The sequence below is a fragment of the Panulirus ornatus genome, chromosome 1, assembly GCF_036320965.1.
Source record: "Panulirus ornatus isolate Po-2019 chromosome 1, ASM3632096v1, whole genome shotgun sequence".
Lineage (NCBI taxonomy): Eukaryota > Metazoa > Arthropoda > Malacostraca > Decapoda > Palinuridae > Panulirus > Panulirus ornatus.
The window spans coordinates 81,753,650-81,767,481 of NC_092224.1; positions in this window are offsets into that span (position 1 = coordinate 81,753,650).

A 13,832-nucleotide genomic window follows, 5' to 3' on the forward strand; every position below is an offset into this window, starting at 1 on the left:
TTTTTCTAACAAGTTTCTAGATTAATTTCATGTTAGGTCCTCTGGTCGTTCAATACTTCCATCTTTCAGGATAGCAACCACACTTCACCTCGTTAAACACGTTTAGGATCTTAACGACTGTGATCAGGTCACCCACTGCTCTTCTTTCTTCCATGGTGGACAACTTTAAGGCTTCTGTACCTCAGCTGTCTTGACGTACCCAAGGCTCGAACCCGGACGGACTTGCCTGTGAATCGTGGTCAGCAAAGGGTAAGTAGTTACCTCTTGTGTAAGTACCTGGGCCTCGTGTAAGTAGTTACCTCTTGTGTAAGTACCTGGGCCTCGTGTAAGTAGTTACCTCTTGTGTAAGTACCTGGGCCTCGATGTAAGTAGTTACCTCTTGTGTAAGTATCTGGGCCTGGTGTAAGTAGCTGGGTCTTGTAAATGTATGTGTGGGTGAAGGTAAGGTCGATGAGGCTTCGGGTAAGTAGGTAAGTAGGTAGGTAGACCGATTTTTTAATGAGTGAGAAGGTAAGAATTGCGTAAGTAAAGTAGATAAAACTTGTGGAAGTAGTTACGCTTTTTATACATTCACTTCGATTTTATGTAAGTGGTATAGGTTAATGTAAGTAGTCATGTCTTGAGTCAAAACTTAAGCATCGTGTAAGAGCCTGGCTCTTGTGTAATCAACTTTCTGTTAGTTAAGTCCTTTATAAGTAGCTGTAAGTAACTGTCTTGTGGTTAAGTCCTTTATAAGTACCTGTATGTAACTGTCTTGTGGTGGCTAAGTCCTTAATAAGTAACCGTAAGTAACTGTGTTGTGGCTAAGTCCTTTATAAGTAGCTGTAAGCAACTGTCGTGCGGTTAAGTCTTTGTAAGTAGGTCAGTTTTCAGCATGAAATTGGGATTTTGTGAAAACAGCTCAATATCAAGATGGATATACACCTCGTGAGCAAAACTGGATCTTGTAAGTAGCTAGATTTATGTAAAAGGTAAGTCGTGTGTAAGTAACATTACACTGTGTAAGTACACAGGTCTTGCGTAAGTAAGTCTTCTGAAAACAGTCGAGGTCCTGCGTAAGTAAAACCGTCCTATGTAAGTAAGCACATGATAACGAGGTGTTATGTATCATTAGCGCCAGGAAAATCGAGATCAAAAACAACAACAGTAACTTGGATGTCTGGCGGACTTCCTTTCCTAACATAACAGGATTGAGGAGGAGGAGGAGGAGGAGGAGGAGGAGGAGGAGGAGGAGGAGGAGGAGGGGATTAGGAAGTGCCATCAACATCCACTTATAAGGTCGTTCAGCCGACTCAAGTTATTGTACGACGTCGCCCTCCGCTGCCAGACCCACGACAACGATTGATTAACTCCCGTCTCCAAGGGCCCTTAACAGCTCTCAGTGCAGACATTCTCTTTTTTTTTTTTTACCCCGAAGATTTATCCCAAGCACTCAAGTCATTTCGCCAGGGGAAACTGTGGTATTTCATGATCTGTAATCGCAGTGGTTACGCTTGTTTGGTCGTCCTAAGGCATTCTCGTGGTCCGGTAACCTTCTCTTTTGCGCAAGCCTTCGGTAATTTTATCTTTAGTGGTGTTCCAGGTCATGATGTGATCGGATATCAAAACAGCTAAAATGTTCCATTTATTAACCATCATCGAGTCTAGGGCACTGACACAGGGGCTCCATGCCCACCTGGACACATGACCATCCACCATAGCTTCCTTCGTTCCAAACTCACCACTGTACCTTAACCCCACCTGGTCTTCCTCCTCCATCCCTACCGCACAACAGAAGCTACTGGAAAAGGTACAGAAAATGGCATGGGGAGGGAAAAGGACAAGTGGACATAGAAAACGTTAAGATTCTCGAGCCAGACATAATCTTGGGTAACGAGGAACTGGAGTCGTCTAAGGTCCATTGACCCAGACAAGATCTGCCATCATGTGTACTTAACGAGTCTCGATGATCAATCAACAGACCACTCGAGCTGAGCTGTTCAGAGGGTCGATGAAAGAAGGATCGGGAGTGGACAAGGGCAAATGTTATGCCAATTTTTTTACGCTTACGTAATTACATACGAGACGTTAACTATTTAGTAATAAGAGACCATACGGTGCCACACGGAAGTTATATGAAGACGGGAGATGCTACTGGGACGATCAAACACTCTCTCTCTCTCTCTGATACTTTATTAATCATGATGAATGCATCTCGACTTTGATAGTCACGTCTTCGAAACGACTGAGATCTAAGTCATTTCTCGAGTCTTCCTCTCTAATGCTTTGTTTTTCCTCTCATCCAAGATGGCCACTGACTGACCTGAACGTCTCTCTGCTCGTACCAGGTCGGTTAATATATAAGAAAAATAATATCAATAGCGTTCATTCAGATTATAGGCATGTGGTAAGTTTCAAGACCTGTCAGAAGACAATGTGGAAACAGGTATCTATCTTTCATACAAGTACTGCAACTTGTAAAGAGTTGATCTAAATATATATCTGCTTTCAGAAACTGAAGTTAAATCGTCGTCTTGACCCTCGTCCACCATGATCAATGTATAAGGATCATGCACATAATAAACTGATAAACTGTTCAGTATACAGTATATACTACATTCAGAGCTTCAGAGCAGATACCTAAGGTGATGAGGATAGAACAATGTGAAAGGAGGCTCGATTATGACAAGTATCCTACAGATCGCAAATTGCAGAAAACGACATGTAAAAAGGAACTTAGTAACTGACGCAGCACTGAACTCTTCCTAATTATGACACATCAGAAGGCCTATTATGGAGGCAGACTACCTACAAGTCAGCATCAATCTGCCTTCAAGAATAATACATGTTTAGAATGGTATTCACAGCATATATTAAACCCAGACGAGAACACACAACAACAATTTGGTCTTTCCACTTGAGGGGACACGCCGATCTGCTGGAGAAGGTGTGGAGGAACAGGCGACAAAAGAGTTGAGGGAACTAAGCGACAGGGAGGGGCTAGAGGCAGCCTTAGCATAGAGTCACCTACGGTGGAAGAAGGAAGAAGACTGGAGTGAGACATGCTACGAACGTTCAAGTGTTTGCGAAGGTAGTATGATGGAGGAGGTGATGAACAGTTCGTTAATAGGGCCGTGTCGGACACAGCAGGAACATACAGGGAGGAAAAGTTCCAGCTGGGAAAGAAATTATGAATACGTGGAATAAGCTGAGATATAGTTAATAAATAAAGAAAAAATAAAGTTGTAAGTTCCAAAAAGATTTGCAAAAGCTGGGCTTTACAACTGAGAATTCCTTTCCTGTACCTTATGAAAAGATAGACACACACACACACACACACACACACACACACACACACATGGACATAAAAAAACACACACATAATCATAATCATCATATGACAATGTATTATTCAGGAAAAAAATAAAAAAATGATGATGATATGACGGGCAGAGAAGCATAATATTCTGGATGCTTTACATATCTAGCATTACGATCAAAGCCGAAAATGATTCACATGAAACATGAAGTACAAATTGATAACTAACGTGAAATTAATCGGAAATGTAGGCATTGTGTTGTTCCATCACCACAAAGGCCCAAATATCCCTTTTTTTTTTTCTCTCTCTTTTTTATTTTACGTTTTAGGAATAGGACGCTCATGATGGTACACTTGTCTGTTAATATATGACTGAATCATAGCTTTTTTCCTCTCTCTCTCTCTCTCTCTCTCTCTCTCTCTCTCTCTCTCTCTCTCTCTCTCTCTCTCTCGTCTGGAGGAGAGGATTCATCCGGTGCATTGTGTCTTTTGATACTGTATCCATCAGGATTATCATGGATAATGGTCTGTGACGTTACATTGAATTATCCAAGCAGATAATCATACCTTAAGACCGTTCGATCATATTGCTCTGTAAAGAAAATTGTATATCTCAGTATATTGAATGACTATTCTATTATCACAAACAAGAAATTTCTTTTTTATTTTTCATATGATATAAATCACTGAGGTATACAGAGACAGCCCTAACCACGACCCAGTGAACTGTACATAGCTCTGACCACAAACCATATTAAGCTATACACATAGAGCAGTAAATCACGAACCACAGAGATATATACAGGAAAACTTCGAACCACAAGCGACTGTGCTGTGAACAGAGAGTTCTAAACCACGAACCATCGAGCTATACACAGAAATCCCTAATCACAAACCACTGAGCTATACACAGAGACCAGCAAACCACGAACCACTGAGCTATACACAAAGACCTCCTAACCACAAACCACTGAGCTATACACAAAAACCTCTAAACCACAAACCACTGAGCTATAAACAAAGACCTCTAAACCACAAAGCACTGAGCTATACACAAAGACCTGCAAACCACGAACCACTGAGCTATACACAAAGACCTTCAAACCACGAAGAACATAGCTATGCACACACACACACACACACACACACACACACACACACACACAGCTCTAACCAACAGTACCCCTCTTTCTTTACATCGATCAACATAAGCAAGATTATGCTTTGGATTTTCAGCAAGAGCCAGGATTTCTCATCCGTTTTCTGTGTCACTTAAGTCAGTCTTGAGCCTGCCGATCACTCAGTATATCTATTGACCACTGAGCTCTGGAAAAGCTCATGAGAGTCTCAATAGAAAACATAAAGACAGTGTAAAGGCGTCCTGGAGTCAGGCACATGTATCTACTAAGGTTAACCTGGAACAATGGAATGGCTAGCAGTTATACGTAAGTTCTGGAAAAGACGAGAAAAAAAGAAAATGAAAAAAAAACAAAAACAAATGGAAGAGGAAGGGGAAAAAAAAGAGAACAATTATTTTTCCATTCTAAGGAAGGAGGCAATTGCAGGAAACCGTGGGAATAAAGAAACGAGACAGAAAAGTGACGGGGGGGAAAACAAAGTGAAAATTGCATGTTATAGTTTCAGGTTACATGTCCTCCACACTGAACACATTGCCTCAACGTAAAGTAGAAAGAAGGTTGAGGGATCACTGCTCTACAGGGAAGAAATATGTTATAGAAAGAAAGGATCCGATCTCTTGAACTATTGTAATGTTTGTGGCTTGCGACAACGCTTCAAGATTACGACAACAAAGCTGTACATTGCGACTAACATATACACATTCGAGGATATTTTTGCAGCTTGAGACGAGGGCGAAGGACAGACAGACAGATACACGTCGACAGGAATGTACAGAGTATCATTCCTGTAGTCTACTGGTGCTTGTACCACTCTGAGGTCTTTTGCGAATCGTGTGTTTCTCTTTAAGCAACACGTATACGTTATACATGTTTGTATATATGTTTGTGCAGGCGCCCTTGTTCACAAACAGGGATATTCTGAAAGGCTGTCAGGTCAGCAGCTTTCTACATGACCAGTTGTCAAGCCAGTCATATATATATATGTATATATATAGATCCTGGTGTGGTTATGAGTGTCCACAAAAGCGGTGGGAAATGACAGGGAAAATCAATTATGAAACAATATGATCAGCGAGGGTTGTAACAATAAGAATGATAGGGATGTGATGATAGATAACATCGGTAGTAATAGAGTTGTAAATTATTTAGACCATTAGTACCAAAACATTATTATTATTATCATTATCATTATTATTATTATTATTATTATTATTATTATTATTATTATTATTATTATTATTATTATTATTATCATTATCATTATCATCATTACTATCATCATTGTTTATTATTATCATTATCATTATCATTATTATCATTATCATTATTATTATTATCATTATTATCATTATCATTATCATTATCATCATCATACTATCTCTGGGGATACGAAGGCAAGAATTCAGCTTACGTAACACCAACGCGTCGTAGGATATAGAATGCTTTCTCCCCATGGACAGCATAATAATAATCATTCATAATAATAATAATAATAATAATAATAATAATAATAATAATAATAATAATAATAATAATAATAACAACAGCAACTAGATGCAATAGTGATGGGCATTATCAGTGAAGGCTCCATCATAACTTCAACAGCACTTGGTGTGTTGCACGACATATCTTTACATGACCATATTCTCCTCTCATTCTACTGTGGATGAATCTGCGTCTGTTCCTCCTTCCCATGACCTCCTACTGAACCCATACTCTTTCCTACGGCTTCCTCGCGCTGGGTCCGCAGTCAGCAAGCTCAATATTAGACAAGGCGTGTGGTCCAGATGGCTACCCTGCCCACAGTCTTGAGAATGTACTCCTTCGACTCGCTTCCACCCTTGCTAAACCTATCTCTCTTGTCTGTCTTCTTAAGATCCAGGATTATTACCGTCTTCTAGGAAGGATGCCTTGGTGCAGCCCATCCCTAAGAAACGAGACCGTTCTAAATCCTTTAATCATGGCCCTAGTGCTCTCGCCTCGGCTATATTCAGAAGTTTTGAAACTCGTTATCTTCTCAGACACTTAGAATTCAGACTACCTTCTTTCTGATCACCAATGGGGCTTTCGTAGTGCATAGGTCTGCTGGTGATCTCTCCTGTGTGACTCACCTCTGGTGCTACTCTCTTACACACACACACTCTCTCTCTCTCTCTCTCTCTCTCTCTCTCTCTCTCTCTCTCTCTCTCTCTCTCTCTCTCTCTCTCTCTCAAGGTATTTTGGAGAAACTTTCGTCGTGGCCATCGACACATACCGAAGCATCTGACTGAGTGTGGCATAAATCTTTGCTTCATAACTCTCCAATACACTGGCTTTTCCTCTTTTTTCCGTTTTCTAATGCATAGTGTCCTCCCTGGCCACTCCATTGCAGTAGTCGTTGATGGCGAGCCTTTCGCTTCTTCTTTCAAAAGTTTTGTCCCTCTGGGTTGTACCCTGTTAGCTAACCTAGTTCTTCTCTCCATTTGAAAGATCACGTATTCAGCTTCTGGACTTGTTCACACTTACTCTGATGATTTCTCTCGAGACATTTCATCTCAATATCTCTCCTATCTTCACTCTAGCTCTCTTCCACGCTTTTAACATGTCAACTCTTTAAATTCGGACCTACACAATATCTTTGAATGGAGCAACAGTAACCTTTTAACATTCAGCACTACCAAAACATACTTTCTACCTGTATCTCTGTTCAAAAATCGTTCGTTCCCATCTGTTCAATCTCAAAGCACCACAGTTCATACCCTGCTATGACCTGAACATTTCAGGCATAACCATGTCCTCCACTCGATCCCAGAAAAGCTAAACATCACCAAGTTGAAGATCCACATGCATGGTGAGAGCGTAGGTGGCCTTCAAATTATACCTAACACATGAAGAAGGTGTTCAAAGATTTTTCGGTTGGTGGATGTAGCAGGCTGACAGAGACGGCCTTTAATGATCCTGGCAACTGTTAAGTCTAAAGCCTCAACAAACAAGCTGTGTGAAGACTGTTTGCTAAGCCTTAGGGGGGGGGGGGTGTTCTATAGATACCGTAATGACCTTTCTTGTGGATAGCTTTTTTATATCTACAAGGGTTTTACTCACCTCAGTCTGGAGAACCACTCACACATCTAGGATGGTTCTTCCTCCACCTCTGTATAAGCCAGAGTTGAATCAAAATCCCTCACACTCATCGATTCTTGAGGCCAACACCTGTCTCCAGTTATCCCTCTCAGTTCGACGTGGTGTTGCTCCTCTTTCCTTCTTTTACGAGTAGTATTTCAGGATCTGTTCTCGTGAACTGTTTGCATGTGAACGTACCACCATGGCTTGGACCTGTCGCACGCAACCAGCAGTTGCTTCCCGTAATTTCTGTGTGCAGACCGGCCACATGAGGACTTGACCGTTACGTTAACTCAGTCTTTCCTCGCACATCGAGACGCTGCGGAATTCTCTTTCTGCTACCCGTCTCTTATTCATCTTATAACCTTTCTTTCTCGACAAGTTAGTAGGTCTGCAAACACCCGAGTATTAATTTCTCCATTCTCTCACTCTGTTCTCTTTTTTACCCAAGATGGCCACGAATACGGTATGTTTTGCCCTTAACTCGTCAGTCACTATAAACAAGAAAGAAAATAAAGCCTAAAATCTAAATTTCCATGGAGCTAAAAAAAAAAATATATATATATCAAAAGTGGATTCGTTTAACTGCGTCTGACACAGAACGCGAGGCACCGTCTGTCGGTGATTAAAATTTGTGTGAAAGTATTATTCCAAACGTGACGTTGAAAGCCGGGGGCTGTAGGAACACAGAGCCTGGTGTTGGGCTGACATCTATGTAAAAAAAAAAAAGGTTTTTAAGGTGCAGTCGTGGAGGCTGGGTAACGGGGTAGTCACATGTCCATATAAATGGTATCAAAATACAGTGTCTGGGGGTTGGGCAACACATGCACAATGTATCACTACAATCCCTTCGTTGGATCAGAAATTATCATGCAGACTCTCACTACAATCCCCTCTATGTACTAGAATTTAATGGGCGGATACGAAAATTACAATGACCCCGTCCCTAAGCCGTGACCTTGACCTTGAGGTACGCCCCTCAAGATATGGGCCATGACCCAATGCCTGATCGTTAGCAATCATCTTTACACTAAGCAGCATCCCAATTCCACCGCTGGTTCAGTGGTTATGGAGCAGGAACGTAAAACTACCATGTCCTCCTTCGCTGTGATCTTGCCCTTCGTTGTTACGTCTCAGAGGTGGGCTATAAACACACACACACACACACACGGGGTGATGGTGGCTATCGCCTGTGTAAGGTAACCTGGCACTTACCCTCACTGGTCCACAAGATGAGGGGCGGGACAAGATGAGGGGGAGGGGAAGAGCAGGACAGACAAGGGTGATTGGTCTCATATCTTTTTCATTTTTTTAACATTAGCTGAGACGACACGAGCACCTGATCAATGCCCTAATCACATTAACGCTAGGAATACACGTATATACCCTAGGGTAAGCTAGGGACTCAAGTGTATCGACCAAACCCTAAAGGGAGAAGGATGAACAGCTGTATTGACTGTGGACCGACTGCTGCAACCAGGACCGTGAATGCATCACAGCCAGCGACGCTAACCGCCCTCCAACCAGACTAACAACAACAACAACTACTACTACTGCTAACGATGATAATAATAATAATAATAATAATAATAATAATAATAATAATAATAATAATGATAAAAATAATAATAATAATAATAATAATAATAGTAATAATAATAATAATAATGATAATAATAACAATAACAACAACAATAACAATGATAATAATGATAATAATAATCGGAAGGCAACTCAGGTGGTTCCCATCAACTCGTTTCAGAAGCACTAAGACGCCGCGTCATGGCACGGCGCAAAACTTACCTCGGGGATAAGTGGCGGGAATCTTTCTCTCTCTTTCAGACACGTAGGAGAAAAGGGATTCATCTGAAAGACCTTTCAGAAACTTTCGTCGGCGGGAGATATCTCTTATTTCTCTTTCTCTCCAACTGTCATGTCGCATCTGATGGATTCTGACGAGATAATCTTAACCTCAGAAGATACAGTGAGATAGATGGATAGATAAATAAATAGACACTGAGAGACAGAGGTAGATAAGTAGATGGATGGATAGATAGATATATAAATAGATAGATAGACATAGATAACCATAAATAGAGAGAGAGAGAGAGAGAGAGAGAGAGAGAGAGAGAGAGAGAGAGAGAGAGAGAGAGAGAGAGAGAGAGAGAGAGAGAGAGAGAGAGAGAGAGAGAGAGAGAGAGAGAGAGAGAGAGAGACTCTACGACTGTCCTACATCAACGTTGTTGTAACGTGACGTCAAACACGACCACAATGCATTCCCGCGCCTGCAGGTGATTTCTGTTTGGTAAAATATAGAAACAGAATTACTGATTCTTGTGGGAGGATGTTGAGTGTGGTGGTGCGGGTTGTGCCTCCGTCTAGTTAGAGAACGGAGGGCGGACGTGGTGGTGGTGTGGTGCGGGTTGTGCCTCCGTCTAGTTAGAGAACGGAGGGCGGACGTGAGCCGACACAAATCTCTCAGACTCGTTGTCTTGAAAGGAAAAGAAATCTTCCTTGTTAGGAGGAGCCACAACTCTGTGGCAGGACACGTGGACAGAATGTTGAGCAACCACTGGGGTGTCTCAGTGGTGTAGTGGGCAGAGTCTTGGCTACAGTGGGGAGATAAAAACACGGGTTCGGCTCCACGTGCCGGGGAGAGAGAGAGAGAGAGAGAGAGAGAGAGAGAGAGAGAGAGAGAGAGAGAGAGAGAGAGAGAGAGAGAGAGAGAGAGAGGAATTTTCCCCATCGTGTCTTTACGTAGAACTGGTGACGGTGTTGCCCACGACCCAGAGGTCTGAGGAGCCACTCTCCTGCCAGGGAGTATATCACATAGACTGTGGGATATACTGTGAGCCAGTTGGGTCTCTGTGGCTCTACGATGGCAGTCACCCTTGAACCACCAGTCTCTCTCTCTCTCTCTCTCTCTCTCTCTCTCTCTCTCTCTCTCTCTCTCTCTCTCTCTCTCTCTCTCTCTCTCGCATCTTCACCATAAACATAACACCACTCCAACCATAACAGTACTATATACGAGCGTGGCCAGCGCGCGTGTGCGAGTGTGTTTACCCATTTTCTTTTGGGGGAAATTCCAGCAATATCCATTTGCACGAGGCTATGTCAATATTGCATATGTACTTTCCTTCTTTACGTGAACCCTCATACATTTGTCTTTTGTGCAGTTCCTGCAATAATAGATATTTGTTTCACAAACAAGTAACAATACCTTTTCCTATCCTTCCACAGTCATACGAATTAAATTGGTTATCCTTTTTGTGATAAGAACTATCTAATTTCCACCCTTCCCTTCAACTGTATAATAATACACTCACAACCCATCTTTCAGTGCGTCTTTTTTTTTTTTGTAATACAACAGTAACAATGCGTGTGTGATGCATTCACGGCCGCCAGGGGTTCAGGACACAGGTTCGAGTCATGGTTGCGGCAGTCGGTCCTAAGTCAATCCAGCTGTTCATCCTACACATTAGTTGGTCGTTTGGGCTTTAGGTCTATCAACTGCCAGGCGAATTAACGTTAAGCTGCTACATCTACAGAAATATCTTTAACACCTTCGTTAATGTTAAAAGATAGTTCTAATGGCTCTCTCTCTCTCTCTCTCTCTCTCTCTCTCTCTCTCTCTCTCTCTCTCTCTCTCTCTCTCTCTCTCTCTCTCTACGCATGTATCCCCATGCTCTTAATTCAGTCACAAATATGTGGTTTACCACACGTAAATTGATTGGATTATAATTTGTTTGTGTGGTTCCGAAAATTCATATTTGTACACAGTTCTTGTTGCTCTTGGTTGTCAGAAATTAACGGATTCGGTGTCTCTCACGTGATCATGCAAGAGACTTCTAAAACGCGAGGTACTCTGTGATTCCTACTGTGTTCAGCTGCGCAAAGGGCTAACTTAATCATCTGCTGCGGTTTGCATTCCTTACGTCTCAACAGGATCAAAACCCATTACTGTCCACTATGAGGTACCTCGTATTCATCATCTACAGGATCAAAACCCATTACTGTCTACTATGAAGTACCTCGTATTCATCAACAGATTTATCAGCTATCCTGAACTGTACTCTCACTCCTCCAAGCTCACGAGGCGGAACACACCACCACAGAAGTAAGAAAGGAGGCCACACAGTACATGTCATCATCCTCCCCACTCACTCTGGTACTTAAACATGAAGTTCCATGTTCACGAAGGAGCTGCTTACTCCCTCACCATACACACTAAACTGGCTCCTACTGAGCCCAACGTCTGTGTTCAGACCACCAAATGTTTCCATTATATTTGATTCCCCGTCCTTCTTTTAGGACTTCCATCTCGAATATCTCCAGCACCTTCAACTTCACTGATATATACTTAATCTGGGCCATGTCACTGTCCGCCAAACGTCGCACATGGCCATACCATCGTAAAAGACTTTCAACCATAAGCTTTTCTAATGATTTCTGAACATCAAAGAACCCTCCTCACATCTTCATTCTTTCTTCATATGATTTGTTACGCTACATTCTCTTATCAAATCTCAGTATACGAGCTAATTTGTTCGAGATGATTTCATACGTTTTTTAAGCATTCTTAAACCTATAACTTAAAATATTCTTCACACAAATCATTTCTGTTTTTCACGTGCAATTCTGCCACCCACAGTAACCCATCCTTTTCCATCATAAGTCTCTAAGTACACATTACGCTCTCCCAGTCTTTCTGAATTAAGAGAGAGAGAGTGTGAACGTAATTTCTGGTCAGTTTAAAGATTAGTCAAGGAACTGTAAAAATACACGGCCAATGATACCCATCTTGAACATGAGCACAGGAGAAGCTGAAGGTAAAATAATCTTGGAGTCTGATGGACGTAGAACTGAGTCAAAGATCTGGACAGTATAAACAAAGAATTGTAGTTGCTCTAAGCAGTCACAGAAACGTCAAAACATAAATGTTTGACATCACTAAAGGAAAGAGCAAATGAAATGTGGAGATGTAGAAATATGTATAGTAAGAGAAAGGGACACTTATCTTTCTTTCATTTTTGTTATCAATATAAAACTTTTGGTTCAACTACCGATATATGTATAGTGTAGAGAGAATGCTCGTTTTAAACAAACCAAGGCAGTATATATGTGTGTGTGTGTGTGTGTGTGTGTGTGTGTGTGTGTGTGTGTGTGTGTGTGTGTGTGTGTGTGTGTGTGTGTGTGTGTGTGTGTGTGTGGTTGGGGGATAACAATAATGACCTATTATGGAAAGCTTAAACAAGCAGATTATATGTGGATTCAGTGCACTGTCAGCTTTGTTTTCAAAAAGCTCCTGTTGATGAACCTAATGGAATAAAACTGGTATAAGAGTAACTTTGATAATTATCGATAAACATATCTACAAACATATTGGACGGCATGATAACAATATGACAGCTACGAAATTAATCATCCGTCATCATTCGCTTGTATATCTAGTTTACATATGTGGGTCCGTCGAAACAAGACTATCAGAGAAAAATAATTCTGTATAATCAACAGAAACATTATCACAAGACTAGTTCAGAGTTAACGATAAAGACGTATATAATGAAAATGATATTCTTTTAAAGGAATTCTAGAGATCGTGTGATAACATTTGTTTTTTCGGAAAAGACTGCATCATAACATACTTTTCTTTATATGGAACTTTGTCTCCATTCAGCCATCACTTCCTCGTCAGCATACTTCAGACCAACCCATCACATCACATGTTGTACATTTCCATGGTCAACTGTTGGGGGTAAAGATGGGGACATAATTACCAGTGAATCAAAAGCCTTATAAAGTCTACGTGGTTCTCACCGACAACTCTACTAACATATGTAACATACATCTAATAAATGAGCTTAAGAGGTGCTACAGATTTAGCATAGAAGGTTCACAAGCCAACTTGTCCACGATAGAAACGACTGTTTCGAATCTGCATAGATAGGAACTGAGATTACGTCTATCACCTTATCTTCCGTGTTTACCTTTTAATAAGTGTGTGAATTTACATCAATTTTGACCCTCCCGCCTTCTCTCTCTCTCTCTCTCTCTCTCTCTCTCTCTCTCTCTCTCTCTCTCTCTCTCTCTCTCTCTCTCTCTCTCTCTCTCTCTCTCCTATCTATATCTCACCTTATTCTTAACACCCTTCCCACCACCCATCCCCTCTCCACGCCTCATTCAATTCCATCCTCGTCTCTCTCCCTCCTCCTTATTCTTCGTATCGTCTCCATCTCCTCTTCTGTCCCTTGCACATCCACCCCACGTCAGCGGGAACTTCGAGCTAATGAAAACAG